This window comes from Podarcis pityusensis (assembly GCF_964106645.2).
Source record: "Podarcis pityusensis genome assembly, chromosome: 7".
Classification (NCBI taxonomy): Eukaryota; Metazoa; Chordata; class Lepidosauria; order Squamata; family Lacertidae; genus Podarcis; species Podarcis pityusensis.
In genome coordinates, this window is record NC_138031.1 from 68,909,681 (window position 1) to 68,928,180 (window position 18,500).

At 41.9% G+C, this 18,500-nt stretch overlaps 1 long non-coding RNA gene across 1 annotated transcript; it reads right to left on the minus strand.

The window, feature by feature from the left end:
• Positions 1-345: 345 nt before the first annotated feature.
• LOC308482129 lies at positions 346-3,405 on the minus strand. Its single transcript, XR_013989066.1, has 2 exons — positions 2,445-3,405; positions 346-1,917 (listed from the first exon to the last, which is right to left on the minus strand). It is a non-coding gene; the product is annotated as an uncharacterized lncRNA (long non-coding RNA).
• Positions 3,406-18,500: the final 15,095 nt, after the last annotated feature.

Genomic DNA, 18,500 nt, shown 5'->3' on the forward strand with positions numbered 1-18,500 from the left:
GGTGAGGTTTGACAAAAAATAAAATAAATAAAATAAAATAAATAAAATAAAATAAAATAAAATAAAATAAAATAAAATAAAATAAAATGCTGTGCTGTGCTGTTGTTTAAGAAAAGCATTTTTTTTAAAGGAAATACTGTCCAAAAAACAAAACACCTTTCCTTGTGACTGATTTTACTTAATGCATTTCTAATCTATCATTTATCATAACGTCCCGAGGCAGGTTACTAAGAGACTTAAAATCCAATGACGCTTAACTCAAAGGTAATTTAAGTACATGACTAGGCATAGGACAGGTGCCTCTGTGATGTGGGAAGACACAAATGCAGGCCACTTATAGACAGATTGCCAGAGTGTACAGTTTTAATTTTCCTAAAACAAAATTTCTTGGCTGATAATGACTGGCGTGTTTGCTGTTCTTCACGCCCGCTGTTGAAACATTTCCAGGCCTCTTTCACTGCACCTGTTGTGAAGAGAATTGGCTTCAGTCCAATGACTCAGACTGTACGGGAGATTATAGGTACACACATATATGCAGGTAATAATAACAACAAAGGTAACAGATTGACTGTGTATAACATTTTCATACTGCAGCTGACAGGTTTGTGTGTGAGCAGAAGGAAGTTGTGTCCTTTCCGTGGATATCAGGCAGACATGTTTAAAATGCAGCAAAGGACACAGGAAAGTAGGGTGCAAGGCAGGGTTGACCCAAGATGGCACTGCCTTCCCTGCCAAGAGTGAAGATCTATATCATGGAAAAAGAGGGGATCTTGCCACCCGAGACGGTTGCTTCACTTTGCCTCATGGGTGGGCCGGCCCTGATGGAAGATATGAACAAGGCTGCATTTGCCCTGTGGTACAGTTTTGCAGGTTAAAATAAATTGCACATGCCGTGCATGGATAAATAAAGTTTGCCTAGCTGATTATAAATGAAATATTGGATTTTCTTGGAACTCAAAACGCTGGGACAATTTTTCTGGTGGAGGAAAAGAAACGAAAGGGGTTCTGGAGAATTGGGACAGCATGAAGTCATGAATTAAGCTCCTCTAGAAGGGATAGGGGACCACGCAGAACAAATGCGCTCTTTATTCCTGCGCAGTGGAAGCCTCTTCCAAAGTCCCTGTTCTGACCTTTCCGAGGAAACTGTTCGCACATTTATGATTTATTTCTGCAACCATGTGGACTAGAAGAGTATTCTTCCTTTAAAGAGGGAAGGAAGAGATCCCTGCGATGCCAAATTCTTTTCCCATACCAGGTTCAAGATACCCCATCTTTGGTTCTGAATATCAACCTCTCACAAGACTGGAAATGAATAAATACATTGTTTTCTTTATTTTACATTGGTCCCACAGGCGTTTTGGGGAGGGGAATTTGGTAGCTTGTACTAACATTGGCACAATGCACAGCAGAGCAGAGCAGCGATTGCCCACAGCTTGTACTTTTTGTACTCTTTCTAAGACAAATGGGCAGTGATTTTCCTTGGAATACTCCGTTTGCAGATTTGCTGCAGTGATTCTTACATGCCCTCAATACAAAGAGAAGAATGGGGGGTATTATAAAGAGAGAGAATGAAGGCAATCAGTGAAAGCATGAATTATGTTGCACAAGAGCACCACAAGTTCCACCAATTGCTAGTGAAACATATTTCTTTACACAAAGTAAAGCGACAGGGCACACAGCGCTGTGTAATTTAAAAGTTTGGTCTAGACACAATTGGCACACATAGCTTAACTATTCACAACCTAAACACCCTGACACACAGTGATTATCTACTTACTGTTAAATTCAAGACAACCACACCTACTTAACTTTGCATGGAGTATACTTGATTTGAACAAGTTCCAGGAGAAATTGGATTGTTAGTAGTTCAAACTGTTCTATTATACTGGTGCATTTTCAGACACAAGCCCTATTGGACTAAACAGACAGAAGACAGTGGTCCATTGTCCTACGGCCAGTGAGAGTCCAAACAGAGGCATAAATAAAAACAGCATTTCCAAATTGTTTCTTCACGTTTGTTTCAGGACTTAGGCTGACTACACATATCACTTGCAGTATCCAAACAGCGTATTGGGCATCTATCCAAAACAGAGGTTCCCAAATTTATTTGGCCCACTGCCCCCTTTTCAGAAAAGAAAATTGCTCAGAGCCCCCCTGGAAACCATTGATCAGTTATATCTGGCATTTTGTGTGTTATTTGAAAAGTAAAGTAACCACGATGCCTTTAACTCTGTTACATCAGTAAGCATAAACAACAGATGAAACATGTATGAACGGTTTTTCAAAAGTCTCTTCTTTCTTTATGCTTCCACCAACCTGCCCCCAACCCCTCTAATTACACCTGAGTCTACTACTGCCCCCCTGGATCGTTCCAGTGCCCCCTCCGGCGGTATCACCCACTTTGGAAAACACTGGTCTAAAAGAAATAGGGAAAATATAGCTACCTGGATGATGTTTGAATGATTCTTGAGAAAAGCTGGGAAGGTTGGTCTCTCAGAGAGCTGTGAAGTTAAGGGTTAATAAAATGCCTAAAATGTTTAAGTTTGACCTTTTGCTGCACTCATAGTCACCAATATTTCTTCAACCCTCTCTTTCTCTTCCTTTCTTCCTAACAATGTAATCCTGGGCTGGATGTAGACACATCAGTTAAACGTGTTGTAAACTTCATAAAGGGAAAGCCCATTGGCAAAAGGCAGGACTCCACAGCACCATCTGGTGTCACAGTGTTATAATGCATATAAAGCATTTTTTTCTCTGCCAATGTAGCTGAGTGTCTAAACACAGGAAGGTGATGCAAGTTACACCAGCTTAAGTTAAGCCAACGTGAAGTAGGTCCTTTCAGGAAGCTCTGGGAAGGGCAAATGGTGAAGGGAAGGTTCAGGGTGGCAGGAGAGGTTATATTGTTTATGAATATCCTTCCTAACTTGTGCTAGCAAGTTCCTTTTCTTAGCAGAGTTACATTCCCCTTTTTACATGCACAGCAGATAGCTGGTTGCAGGTTCGTGTGAGCCTCTCATTATTATACAAGTCAGTCTGTCTCAGATTGAATTGTACGTTCCTGGTAAGTTCCCTTGAATCCCTCTTAAAAGAATAAAGACACCACAATCAGATTCAAAATCAGTAAAAGAAGTTCAATCACAGTTGGATTCCTGAAGGTAGACTTAGTTACAAATACATACATGTGGATCTACCCCATGTGGGGGAATAATCCCAGTGCTTCTGCTAGCTGAGAGCTAGCAGAGCAGTCCTAGTTAAAAGCTGGTCAAACGAAGAAGGAAGTCAAAAAGAAGGAAGGGTGCTGCGTTACCTGGACAGGTTAGGTCATACCCACCTTCTATCACATGCAAAAGGAACGATGCTCCATCCAGAGGAACAGGAAGTTTCGACTGGCTGGACCAAACATTCCCTCGCATGTCCCCTCTAGCATTACAAAGAATGTTGAACTTGACTGCCTCTCATGGATCACATCCCAGAAATGGAAGACAAGCCCTCAAACCACAGAACCATCTCAGCCAGCATCCCTACCTGTTGGCACCAGGTGTGTACAAACTGCAAGGTTGCACAGAGATAGCTCACGAGAAGCAACTCGGAAATGCCGGTCCAGGGATGCAAACAAACAGGGGACAGAGCACAGATGGCATCCCAAGCAGGGCTCAGCATGGCAATCCAACCAGCACACATTGAACATCACATTCCCCAGGCACGCACCACATGCTCCACCAACCACACAGCCACAAACAAGGCACGCGGAACACTATAGCTCACCTTGTGCCACACACCACACCCACACTGTGCAACTTGCAAGCATGTCAGACATACACAGGGGCTGCTCCTGTCACCTCCAAAGAAAACCATGCAGCACAGATGTCCAGGGTTGTAAAGACTGCAGAGAGAATAATTGGGTGCACTCTTCCCACTTTGGATCAAATCTATGCTTCCAGGTGTCATAAGAAAACTGCAGAGATAGTGCTCACCCCGGAAATGATCTCTTTCAGCTTCTGCCTTCTGGAAGAAGGTACAGGGTTATAAAGACTAGGACTAGCTGCCCGAGAAACAGTTCTTATCCGAATGTGATTTTGGTTTTAAACGCAGTGTAAGGTAGTCTCTGTGGGAGTATATTGTATTTCATTATGGGGTATCAGAGTTTTTAGGGGGTTAACCAGGCTGGGATAGCTGGGATAGCAGGTTTGTTGGTTTTTGAATGTCTGATGTAGATTTTTTCAGTTTCGTTGTTCTGTATGAGACAATGACAATAAAGATTATTGTATTGTATTGTGTAGATGCAAAAGGACTGCTCCTGGGGGTTTCTGGGAGCTGTGGTCCACAGACAGTGGTGAGAGCTACTGCAGGCTGACCTCCAGGGGTGTAAATATGGGCTCCACGGCTGCTGTCACCCCTGAATAAATGAGAGCTAGAGCTGACAGTTGTGAAAGTTTGGTCTTTTATTGAGCACACTTTGAAATGAGGCTCCCCTCTGGTTAAGGGGTGGTTGAAAGGTCTCAGTCACAGGGTGGCCTCTCTGCATTAGGGGGATCCATGGTGGCCATAGAAATTTGTTGCGTTGTGGCCAGGGAACAAAAGAGGGGGTGACATGTTAGTACCACAGAACTGTCAACAGAGCTGCTTGTTTGTCTTAAATGTTCCACTGCAAACTTCAGTGCTTTTGAAACTGGTGACCACAAAAACACATCTTGGCCAAACTCATGCTTCAACATCCACAATTATTTTAGTTTGCAGGCATCAGATTGTAGACAGGGACTAATAAGACAGCTGAATGTGTTCCTGTTTGCCCCTTCCCCTTGACACTCATAATATACTATGTACAGTGGCATTTTAAAATGCTTACGGTACATTCCTATGCAGGTATTTACTTGGGCATGAGTGCTGTTAGTTTCATTGAGGCTTAACTTCTGAGTATACATGCAGAAGATTCACTGTTAACATAAACTGATTTTTCACATGTGAGAATCTGAAAATAGCATGGATGTATATAGATGATACATCTTGCTTTTCTGAAGGGGTGAGACAACCTGCTTTCCTGCTGTCAAAACACAATGAAGATATTTTTTTATTACAGCCTTTCAAGAATCTACATTGACAGCCAAGACTAGAACGTGTCCTTAACAAATACTGGAATGAAGGCGTCTATGTGCCTCTTTTTTATTTTTAGTTTGCTATTGTTCAAAAGTGTGATCTAGACAAGAGGGCCCATATTTTATCCAAGCCCATCACAATACAGCAACAACAAGGCACTTCAATTACTGCCGCAACAAGCTACCAATCCAACTTTATCAATCCAATTTTTCATCCTCTTTCTCTGACTCGACATTTGTTCTATATGTCAGAGTAATCTCATCAACCTCAGCCCACTTTAGGGTAATCAATCTCAGTTACGATATTCAAACGTAATGAAAAGAGAAAGCTCCCAACACAAAGAGCTAATAGCTACAGTCACGATTCTGGGACATACAGTCACTGCTTTTGCCATCCGCACTGTGCCAGTTCATCAAGCTTAGCCGACCTGGAGATGCGTGTAATCCCACAGAATACTCAGTATCAGCTCTAGCCCACATCAAGAGAACAAGGATGAAGATGCTTGGTGGAGCATCTTTGAAGGTGTCCCCTATTTTTATTGAAAGGTAAGCAAGGGGGGCTTTTTCGAGTGCAGTGCTTGGATGCCTTTGGCTACAATCCTGTCTTGCCCTTAAATATCCCAGGTGATCATGGGACGCCACTGAACCTTAGGGCGGAACGAAGCGTTACAACATTTTAGATCATTGTTTCCTTCCTAGAAGTGACATTAATGTAAAATGTAAGTGGCTCTCAGAGAACCACCTCAGGGCAGTACATAAAAACACAGGAGTTTTAAGTGTTGCTAAGGTGAAGCCATCACCATTCGCTGCTAATTGCTGAGAGCTGTACCGCCTTTGGCTTCCTGGTAGCCCTGCGGTATTAGCAAAGTCAACAAAAGGGATGCGTCAAGGTGGAGGACATTGAACGGGGCCCCAGGCACATCCCATTGAACCAATTTATGCGGGTCACCTGGGGGAAGCAAGGGCTGGTAGGCAGTGAAGTGGAGGAGGGGATCCGAGCTGCATGTAGAATCTGCATGCAGGTAGGATCTGCAGGGGTGAAGAGTGGGGAGTAGAGCAGTCTCATGTCTGGCCTCTCATCAGGCATTGGGGAGACTGGCATAGTGGATCCAATCTGCATATTAATCCCGGGGGAAAGAGCTGGTCATCAGCCTCTTACAGCAGCTGCCGTCATCAATGGTGACACGAGTCCCCTCCAAGCTCATCCCCTCACCCAGAAGAGATTCTGGGTGGCTGGGTGAGGGGGCCTATCACTGGCTAAGCTGTTGTGGGAATTAGACTTAATTCCCATTTGCAAAGCCCTGGGTCATTTGACCCTTTAGTTCAGGCATAGGCAAACTCGGCCCTCCAGATGTTTTGGGACCACAATTCCCATCACCCCTGACCACTGGTCCTGTTAGCTAAGGATCGTGGGAGTTGTAGTCCCAAAACATCTGGAGGGCCAAGTTTGCCTATGCCTGCTTTAGTTTCTCTTTTCCTTCCTATAAAAACACTGCTAGAAACTGTCGTTTCAAGAACATACAGCTTTTCCTTAGGCTGGATCTAGACACATCCAAGAAGTGCTTCAGAAAAATGCGTTGTAACCTTTATAATGAGAAACCGTGTTGGCAAAAATGCAACTCCACAGCGCCATCTGATGCCACAGTGTTATATCACATATAAAACGCACATAAAATGCTTTTTCCTTTACTAGTCTGAGTCCTTAGTGTACTTGCAGGTGGCACTGTGGTCTAAACCACTGAGCCTCTTGGGCTTGCCGATTGGAAGGTTGGCAGTTCAAATCCCCATGATGGGGTGAGCTCCCGTTGCTTGGTCCCTGCTCCTGCCAACCTAGCAGTTTGAAAGCATGCCAGTGCAAGTAAATAGGTACCGCTGTGTTTCCGTGTGCTCTGGCACTCGTCATGGTCCTCCATGCACCAGTAGCTGTTTAGTCCTGCTGGCCACATGACCTTGAAAACTGTCTGTGGACAAATGCTGGCTCCCTTGGCCTGAAAAGTGAGATGAGCGCTGCAACCTCATAGTCTCCTTTGACTGGATATAGCCATCCAGGGGTCCTTTATCTTTTTTCTTTTTCTTTTTACCTGTTTGCAGTTGCAGATTAAATATACAATGCAGGTGGATGTTTCTTAAGTTGCCAATACGTTTTACATAGATGAGGTAAAGGTAAAGATATAGGTAAATGACCCCTGGACAGTTAAGTCCAGTCAAAGGTGACTATGGGGTTGCGGAGCTCATCCCGTTTTCAGGCCGAGGGAGTCAGTGTTCGTCCACAGGCAGTTCTCCGGGTTATGTGGCCAGCATGACTAAATCGCTTCTGGCACACGGAGGACCGTGACGAGTGCCATGAAACTGTTACAGACTAAATAACATTTACAGACTGACAGATACTCTGACTCTGACGCAGACCGCCGCACAAGACAACAGACCTGCTGCTCTAACAGTTAAGACTCACAAGACTGTTAATAACTGAACCAACTGAAATAACAGCCGCAGAATGTATGACATTACAGGATTCTACAGCCCTTTCAAATGTTAACCCTTTACTTATGTATTTTGGATGCTAACATCCCACAGCTCTGCCCCAGCATATGGTCTCTACAGTTATGTCATTGTAGCATATTCTTAAATAAGTCATATGCCCAAAGACTTAGTCAGAGAAAAATTAAGTAAAAACATAAATCTTTTTTTCCTTTGTTAATTAGGGATGTTTCTGTTTACGGATTACGTCAACGATCCTTACAGACCGATAAAAAATAATGCAGTTTAATATATATATATGCTTATATGCATATTAATGGAGAGCATCTACGTTATGTCCTCTCCCTGCCTTGTCTCAAAGGCATCATCTTGCCTTGGATGGTTAGCTGACAGTGGCTGACTGTCTAGGGCAGGCTATGTTTGCAGGAAAAGTCGTCACTTTCTAGTCACATGGACAAGAGAACATCCGGGTCTTTTGAGTCTCAGGAAAAGGAGAGAAGTAGTCAAACTCTCCACTCATCCTAATGCAATCAGAACAACAGATTGCCACTCATTAATTGAGAGCTGTGAGTGTCATCTTCCAACAGGCTAATGAAACACATCCACCCAATGTCAACTATTCTCTATTATAGACTTTCTCCAGTGCCAAATTTACATATAAGCTAAACAAGCTATAGCTTAGGGCCTCACTCTCTTGGGGGCTCCTAAAAAATTGAAGGGGAAAAAAACTATACATTTCTAAAATATAAGGTAAAAAACAAATAAAATAAAACCTACATACAGCAACAGTGTTTTGTGTTGTGTAGGCTCCTATTTGATATGTGCAAATGGCTTTAGATACCTATTAGGTCCATAAATTACTATATAGCATATATTCAACACAAAAAACAGCGACAATTTGTTGTTGACAAAGGACAGCTGGACATATAAAGGGCCCCATTACCTTCAGTAGCTTAGGGCCTCATCAAACCTAAATCCGGCCCTGACCTTCTCTGTAATACGCAGAGAAGGTCACCTGTCCTCTTTGTTCACCCAGAAATTCCCATTCAGTTGCCAGACTGATTTTGTTTTCTAGGACTTTAAATGGAAATCTGATATTTCTGCTTTTGCACCCTGTCTTTGCCCAGTCCTGCCCAGTAAAGTTTCTCAACGGTCTCAGAATTTCAGTTTCACCCATGAATTTCGATTATATCCTGGCATTGAGAATCTCTTCTGCTGCTCTCTTTGAAATGCTTCTCGTCAGACTAAGATCAGTATTCACCTTCGCTTTTTCACTTTCTTCTCTCCATCTTGATCAGATCTCGCCTTCCTCTTCTTCTGGGACAGCCTTCGACAACAGACTTGAAATCTACCTTTTATTTTACTTTTATCAATAAAATACTTTTCTCTGAAAAGCTCTCATCTCGCCTCTTTCCTCTTGGTATGTTGAGTGCTCCCCACTACTAAGACTCCTAGACCAAAGCTGACCCATGCTTTGTTCCTGCTTATTTGGACAAACTTGCTCGTTTCTGTGCCATCTCTATGAGATTGACAGGATCCTGTCCTCTAGCAGAATAGAGTGATGGGTATAGCAATTACCCTGCAGTCCTTTGTATTCTGGAAGGATATACTCACTGAACATCAAAGCAGGTTTCAGACACATATAGAGCTATATGTTGTCTACGCTCTGGGAACCTCTAGGTTAGATTATTATGATGTGTTATACATTCAGACTTCAGCTGCTGCAGAATTTGGCGGACAGGTTGCTCATTGGGGTAAGACGTTTTCAGCATATAACGCCAATCTTGACTCGACTGCACTGGCTGTCAATTGGTTTCAGGGTCCAATTCAAAATGCTGGTTTTGATCTATAAAGCCTTAAATAGCTCAGGACTGCAATACCTCAAAAACCACCTCTCCGCATATAAACTGACCCGGACTCTGCAATCATCATCTGAGGCCGTTCTTTATGTGCCTCTTCTGCAAGAGGTCCGAAGGGTGACAATGTAAGAACAGGCCTTTTCTGCAGTGGCTCCCCATTTGTGGAATGCTCTCCCCAGAGAGGCTCACCTGGTGCCTTCATTAAATATATTTAGGTGCCAGGCAAAAACATTCCTCTTCAACCAGGCCTTGGGCTGATTAACAATCTGTGTCCTGTTTGTGGGAGTAGGGAGAGTTCTTGGGTTTGTTTTGTTTTGTTTCTTGACTTTATTATGCACTTTGTGGTTTTATTCTCTACTTGATGCCGCGAACCACCCTGAGATCTTCGGACAAAGGGTGGTATATGATGTAGTGGTTCTAGGGGTTGCTCGTGTGTAAGCCGGTGCAAACACCTGGCTGGATTGCCTGAGTGAACCTTTTCTGTCCGGACAGCCACTCACCCATGGCTGTCTCAATCGCTGGCAGAATCCGTCAGTGGGCGTTTCTTAAACTTCTTCCAGCAAAGAAGCTCTTTGATGCCTAGTCTCCTCCTACTTTCTCTGCGCGAAAGCCTTCTGCGCAAGGAGGGCATAGGCAGCGGAGGACCTCTACTCTCCCCGCTGGTCCCCGGCAAGGAGTCATGGGACTGCCTCGCCGCTTCCCCCATCTGCCCCCCTTCTCCACTGGTGCCACACTGATTCTCTTCCACAGAAGATGGGCTGCCTCTCCCAATCCCGGGACGCTCTCTAGAATCCCTTTGGATTTTGCTCTCTCCCTCCGGCACTGATGGCAGTTCCCTGACATATGATTTTGATAAATAAAGAAATAAAGAAATAAAATACATCCTGAACAAATACGGTAACACTCAACTTTCCACTTGCTAAGCAGATCCTTTCCATACACCTAAGTTCTTATTTACATCTGTTCCTCTGGGGCCAATCATTCCGGCAGTGGGAGAGCTGGGAAGCAGAGGTCACTCCATTGTCTCTGCTGTGACAGACCAGCTCCATCAGGCCTCCTTTCCCTCAGCTGTCACCTCTGGGGCAGCCATCCCATCAGACTGCCTCAGTGGCAGAGATGGAAAGCAGGGCTTATTTCTTCAGCCTTGCTGAAGGCCCAGCTCCATCAACAAACACACAAGACGTAACCGGCTGTGTTCTTAGATAAATGAGGTATGCTATTCATTGTATCCAATTGTAAATTTCAACAGAAGTAACTCATAAAGTTCAACAAACGAACAAAGCAGAAGACCCAGTGGATCACATCATTCTCTAGTCAGTTCATGCATAAGGTCCATCCGTGTAAAGGTGTCTATCCCACCTGTCTGTTCATAAAGTCCAAACAATCCACATGAAAAGTTGTTACAGTTCCACAAAATCCTTTCACAGAGTCTAGACAAGGATTTCCGGAATATTGGTCTTGTTTCGCCATCCTGGGCTTCATCAGTAGTTAAAGCACTAAGTAATGCAAATAAATACAATATCATGATCTCACACATTTTACAGCAAAAATATCAAACAATAAATAACTGTACAGTGGTACCTCAGGTTAAGTACTTATTCGTTCTGGAGGTCGGTACTTAACCTGAAACTGTTTTTAACCTGAAGCACCACTTTAGCTAATGGGGCCTCCTGCTGCCGCCGTGCCACTGGAGCACGATTTCTGTTCTCATCCTGAAGCAAAGTTCTTAACCTGAAGCACTATTTCTGGGTTAGCGGAGTCTGTAACCTGAAGCATATGTAACCTGAAGCATATGTGACCTGAAGTGTATATAACCTGAGGTACCACTGTATATACCATATGTGATATTACAAGACGGTGGATCTTATGGCATAGTAGTAGCTGTGGTAAGCAGCAACTGTTACAAAGTAGGGTTATATGGACAAGCACAATATTGATTGGGTTACAGGTGTTGGCAATCCACAAAGTACAGAATATCTTTCTTAAATTGACCCATATGGCACAGCAAAAATAAAACAAACTTAATCCATGTTCAGATGATATACATGTAAACATTAATACAAACTCATACATTAATACAAACTCATACATGATCTATAATGAAATGAAAAAGGTATTTAAATATACCTTTCTGAAGAAACCAGAGGCCTTTCTTCTGGGCATTGTCAGCCAATTGGTGCCAAAGAAGGACAGAACCTTTTTTATGTATGCTATAACAGCAGCAAGAATACTCATCGCAAAGTATTGGAAGACACAAGATCTACCCACTCTGGAAGAATGGCAGATGAAGGTGATTGAGTACATGGAATTGGCGGAAATGACTGGCAGAATCTGAGACCAGGGAGAAGAGTCGGTGAAAGAAGACTGGAAGAAATTTAAAGACTATTTACAGAAATATTGTAAAATTAAGGAATCTTAGAAGGATGTTGGATAGAAACTAAGAGGTTTTTAGCTGTAATGCTTTAAGAGATATGAAAAAAGGTTTACAATTGGGTAAAAGTTTAATGGTAAGGATTTGCTGAACTAACAAACTGAACTGGAATACAAAAAAGGGAGGTATGAGGAGGTCCGGGGAAATAAGTGTAGGGAAGATAGGTTTGGAAAATCAATGTCTTTTTAACTGTTTTATTTTGTATGTTTCTTTTTTATTCTTTACTTTTTTGTTATATTTTAAAAACTTTACTCTTTTTTCTGTATTCTGTATTTTTTGTATTTTTTAAAACTTTAATAAATATCATTTAAAAACAAACAAACAAACAAACTCATACATTAATGTAAACAATGTTTGGATCCAAAGTAATAGCAATCCATAGATGCACAATTAAGTACTCAAAATAATCCACAGAGGTCAAACAAACTTAGTCCATGCTCAGGTGTTCTACATGTAAACATTAGTACAAATTCACAAAAAACAGCTACATCAAGCACCTCCTGTCCCTGAACTGTGCCAGCTGGCCATCACTGGGAACAGCTGATAAGAATTGGCCTTTTCCGCAGTGGTTGCCTGAGTTTTGATTTTGATTTTGATTCGCTCCCTGTCCCAATCGTTTTGAACGCCCAGCCTTCCGGACTTCTCATCTTAGCAGAGGAACTATGCGTCTGCCTGAGCTATGGCAAACCTGGTTATTGTGATGAAATGGCGTCCGCTGCTAATGATTGCTGCCATGGTCTCGGCACCATCGCCTCTCTCTGACATCTCTCTCATCTGAACTGAGCGCGCTGACTGACAGCTCGCACTGGTCACAGGGACACGGCACCAAGCAGACGCCTCCGAGTCCATGCCCCCACCCTGTCGATGCCAGGACATTGCTTGCAAGACACGAGAAACTGCTGAGGATCCATTACTGAACTTTCACAAAAGTGAGACTTCCTTGGTGGTCTAATTAAAAGCAGATTTTTGTAGTAGTGCATCATTCTGGAGTAGCAGTTGAATAATGACAACGTCTTGTGGAAGCAAGGGTGGGGGAGGGAAACAACCCTGAAAAAACAGCAACAATAACACCATAAACGGTAACGTATCTTTGGGAAGCATGGGATAATATATACATGCAGTTGCTTTTTGGTTTTCAGTCACATTTTTAAAAATAATTTTGGACATTTTGTTGCAGGGGGGGGGGGGATGCAGCAAATAGACCTTCATCACTATGCCAGGAATCTAAGACTTTAATATTCAGTACTCTGTACCATTCAGATGTCAGTTTCTTCTCCTCAAAATATGCATCCTAAAGCCTTGTTTGCCTTAGCTCTGTCCTAAGAGATCTCTTATACTATAGTCCTAAGCATTTGTGTCTTAGATATTTTCCTGCAAAGTTGGAGTACAGTGGTACCTCGGGTTACATATTCTTCAGGTTACATACGCTTCAGGTTACAGACTCCGCTAACCCAGAAATAGTACCTCGGGTTAAGAACTTTGCTTCAGGATGAGAACGGAAATCGTGCAGCGGCGGCGCAGCGGCAGCGGGAGGCCCCATTAGCTAAAGTGGTCTTCAGGTTAAGAACAGTTTCAGGTTAAGAACGGACCTCCGGAACGAATTAAGTACTTAACCCGAGGTACCACTGTAATATTATAGTGGGTGTTTCTATGTATTTCTTCTGGATGCCAACCTCTTAGGGGGGAAAAGGAAGGTATGTTGTGAATAAATATGCATTGCTTGAAAACTATAGATTTTGCTTGTGAAGTATTTTGCAAGGAAAAAAATTCAGAGCAAAAGTTGAGTACACAGATACACACAACGGATGTACATACATGCACACAAATCATTTCTTCTTTCGTACTTTTTTTTTTTTTTTTGCTGAGGATGCCTGACTGACTTTGTAGATTCACCGCAGCAGGTTTATAAATGATTAATGAAAGGAAGGAGGAGAAAAATGTTCAATGGAGATAAAAAATCAACAACAGAGCACTGCAAGATCACTGGGACAAAGCTATTTGTCTCCTGCTATAGATGAAAATATTATCAGTCAAGACTCAGGTAAATAAGTGATATAGTGTAAAACATCTTGTAACTTTTATACAGAGCGAAACAAATCGATGGCACAACAGTTCGTTGTTATTTTGGGAATTGTGCACCATCAAATCCAGTAAAATTATATGGGAAAAGAATCAGCTATTCAGGAAGAAAAAATTGGCAGCCCAACACAATGAAAACGATTCCCTAGTACTGTACTATAAATCATATAGTGGGACACACACACACACACACACACACACACAAACACACACTTTTAAGTAACATTTACAGTTTCTTAAATGGCTTTTCTCTCTCTCTCTCTTTCATGTAATTCTCAAAATTTGTTTCCTTCTCCCAAATAATGACGCATCATGGCACTTTCATCTAAACTTTTGCTTATAATCAAGTTCTCAACAAAAACAGTGAAGAGGTGGAAGTCTTGAAGTGAAATCATACTTTCCTTGGTACCATCAGGTATAGTTTAAGACAAAACTGATCCATTTTCTTCCATTTAAAACAAAATTGATCCATTTTTCTTCAGTCACATAAAACAGTGTGGTATGGATTGTTTAGAATTCATTATTCCGAATACAAGTCAGGAGAAAGCCAGAATCTCACCCCTTAGCACCCATTGGCTCTATCTACAATTTGTGCTTGTCGAGCCACCTAAGGTTCTAACCATTATGATTTGTATTTATTTTTGTCTAAGACAATAATTATTGACCCCCTGAAGAAGACTAAATGTCAAATAGCGTCTGGCCATTATGTTTTTAGGAGCACTCAATTTTAATTGGCCTTGGCTTATAACTGATAAAGAAGAGCTTTCCTTATATACTGATTTATAGTGTTCATTTAATATAATGGAATATTAAAAATCTGTGTTCTTAATTGAATATCTTACCCTAACTCCATTCTTTAGAAGTTTCAAATTCATCTAATGAACCCCATCAATGGATGTTGTGGGAGGATGTGCAGCCAAAATCACAAATACACTATTGCTAGACAGTCACAAACTGGGGTAATGGCACCATGGAGTTTCAGAACCTGTATGGAGGGGACTCTATGATGTCATACCCGCAAACCTGATAGCAGAAAGACAGTAGGTTAATCCTTACCTCTTCCTTCCTTTCACTGCTCAGTCTTTTCCCTACCTGCGATGGGGGAAGATGTTTCTTTGCTCTCCTCCAGAGAGCAATCTCTATTTGATACATGCAATGTTTAAGGATTATTGCCTGCCTGATTTTCATCCCTGTATCTGTTAAATCCTGGCAAGACTTTGAAAAGCGAGTAAACCTTGGGTTTTCTTGTTTACTAAGCAGTCTGAGAGAGGGAAAATATAAACGGGGGAAGATAATCCATGTCTGCCTAAAGCATCCTTGGATATCATAATTGTTCAGGTTATGCAACCTTTTAACTTTGCTGAAGTTGATATTTCCATTCTGAGTGAGAACGAGGAAGGATAATTACTAAATAATATATCCTCTCCTAACCCTCTTAATCCATCCAAGATAGGTCCTGTGGAAGAACTTCTATTTGTGCGATAGGGCTACCCCCTTCTCTTTCCTTCCCCCAAAACTGGCTGAGTAGGGGGGTTCAGAGAGCAGAGAGTGGAACAGCACACACGAGGAGGTACATTATTTCATCCAGTAAGTTGTCAATAGTAGATAACCCATAAATTAGTTTTAAAATGAAGGAAGTTAATGCTGGAAGTTTGCACACAAAGGGGCTTCCCCCACCCTAGTTGTCAATTTGTGACTTATTTTTGTTTATAGAACGGCATTCCGTTTCTTTTTTATTTCATTTTCCATGTCACTGCATAGAACCTAATTTCCCCTCTGATAACTTTCTATAACTATAGCCTTTTATGCTGACTTTCTTCCTCTCAGAAGATGGAGTAAATTCTGGTTTGGGTATTTCACTGTTGGTTGCAGTTGTGACCTTGAGCCCTCATTTCTAAAGTGTGTTTGTGTGTGGGTTTTTTTTTATAAAAAAAATAAGAGTAGCATGGCTTCTTAAATAGCTTCTGTTTTACTGAGGTCTTCATCCTTTTAACCTCACTATTTAAAACTGTCTAGGTTTCTTTTGAAATAGTACAATGAATCCCAGGTTCACGCCTGATATATGGTCTTTACCTTCAAAGTATGAACAAGACACACTCCAACATTTGACGAGAGGAAAAAATAGGCACACTTAATTGAAGCAACATCAATAGTTCTCAAACTTTTTACCTTAACAGAATCCTCAGTATGTCATCTGCCATGCAACCCTTATGCACTCGAGAGGTTTCTGGGACATATTTTAGGGAACATATCATGTTTAAAGCTTCAACTTGCCTAGTTTGAAAACTGTGACCTAGAACACACATTCTCCCACAGTTTAACTTTGCAAGTGTGTGTGTGTGTGTGTGTTGGGGGGGGGGAGGGAGAGCTGTTTTTCAAGAAAGCTTTCCCACTGAGAAACCTCTGAGCAGCTTCTGCTGTATGTTAGGGTTCATCCCCAGAACATTTCAACTGTCAAGCGTTCAAAGGGTTTGTGTGTGATTCCGTGACAACAGTTTATTTCATAGCACCAACTTGGGTTCTTTTTCTCGGCTGGAGTATGGAAGGCAGTGAGGCTGTCCACACAAGGGCAATGATGCGTACACAGGTTGCTGTTTCTGTGTGTTTAGGCACCTTTGTTGTAAACAAAATCTGCCCTTCTTCCCTTATGGGGTATCCAAGAACCCGTATAGAGTCCTTAAGTGGGTTCCCTATCGGTAGGAGAAAATAACAGAGGCCAACCAGAGAATATTGAGAAGCAAGGCAGCTAGTAAGCCTGATCTTTATTAAAGCTGTTGCAACTGGGTGCTCCCCTCACAAGCAGGAGGAGGGAGGAGGACCCAGAACAAAGGTGTGCCTGCCCTTATATAGACATTTTAAATTCCCTGCCCTGGAGCTCAAGACCACCCCTCCATACATCATACATACATCACAGAAGGGGTGTAACCCAAGACCACGCCCACAAACATCATACCTACATCACAGAAAAGGTGGTCTACAACAGAAATTTGAATGTTGTTGTTTTTCCTGTCTGCCAGGTTATCTGATAATGCCTTATCTGATTGCCTTTCCTGGTAGTCTGGCCATTCCTTTGAAATGGTGATTTCCCAATTCCTGAGACAATGGGAAGGTTCCCTCTCCTTCCTTGCAGAGAAACATTTGGTCAGTTTGGGAGTCAAAATGGTTTCAGGACTGTATTCCTGTGCTGCTCCAGACATGTGGTTTATACATTTATGTACGTGTTTGCTTGGTACATTGATGAACATTTATTACATATCTAAGACCTTAAAATTCTTGTAACACCTTCATACAAACACGAGCAATTTCATTTCCATGCCTCTGGAATCTATCTTAATGTTTCCCATCTACACCAGTGGGTGATGTTTGCTGCAATGCCTTTGCACTGCGTACTGTTATCCTCTCCCCTCAGAAATTCGCTGCCCACCAAATTTCCAGAAACCTGAGGTCTAGCTTGGGCATGCATGCAGATATTTGTTTATCTGTGTGTATGCAAATCCCCCCCCCCCCCAAAAAAATTACGCACATATTTTTCCATCTATCAGATTTGCACCAAAGAGCCTTCAGATTAATAATATATAACAAATATGTGTCACTACAAGAAGTTAGGAAACCTAAAGTCATTGTAGGCATACACAAACATTTATCTACTTGTGCATGTGCACCTTTAAAAAGTATTATTATTATTATTGACATACAAGGTTTGTTTGTATACCAGATTTGCGCAAAAGAACAGTCAAAGACAAAAAAAGTGTGTTGTTCCAAGCTAGATAAGGATTTGGAGTCGCTTGCATTTCCTTTCCCACCTTCTGTAGCTGTCAATTATCTGATTATCTGTCCATTATCTAAACTGGGAATTGGCAGTGTAGCACACCTTGGTGCTAAGTGCCAGTAGCTCCTATAGATCCCCTCAGAAATCCAGAATGTTAGGAGACTGATATTCCTGCTCAATTCCCGTTTGCAGTGGCTCAGCCTTATCCAGTTTGTTGGAGTGGGTTCAATGGATTGCTACTCTCTTCACAAATTAAAAATAAACTTTTACTTTTAAGTCTTTGTAAAATCCACTTTCTGTAAATCCAAGTGCCATTTAAATTACACATTTCCAGCAATATATTGAAAATGTATAAAAATCCAAATGCCATTTAAATTGCACATCCCTCACTTTAATAACAGACATAACTGAATGAATGTATTTGGGATTTTATTTTGGAAATACCTTATGGAGTGAATACAGGCTTTGTATTTAGAATGCTTCTTGGTCTCTCTCTCTCTCTCTCTCCCCCCCCCTCACACACACCATTTGCAGCGTAGTATAATGAAACAGTTTGTGTTTATTCAAGTTACTGCAAAAAGATGCATATTGCCCAACTCCGGCTGTAATAATGCAGCCAGCAGTAAGCTCTAATAATGTTTACTTGAGATCAGAGGGTGCTGATGTGCAGCCGAGTCTTATTTTTCATGCTTCAAATGCTGTAATTCTCTCTTTAACTGGTCTTCCCACTGGGCAAATTTAACGCCTTCAAACTCTACAAAACCATGCAGTTCATCTTCCCATTGGGAACA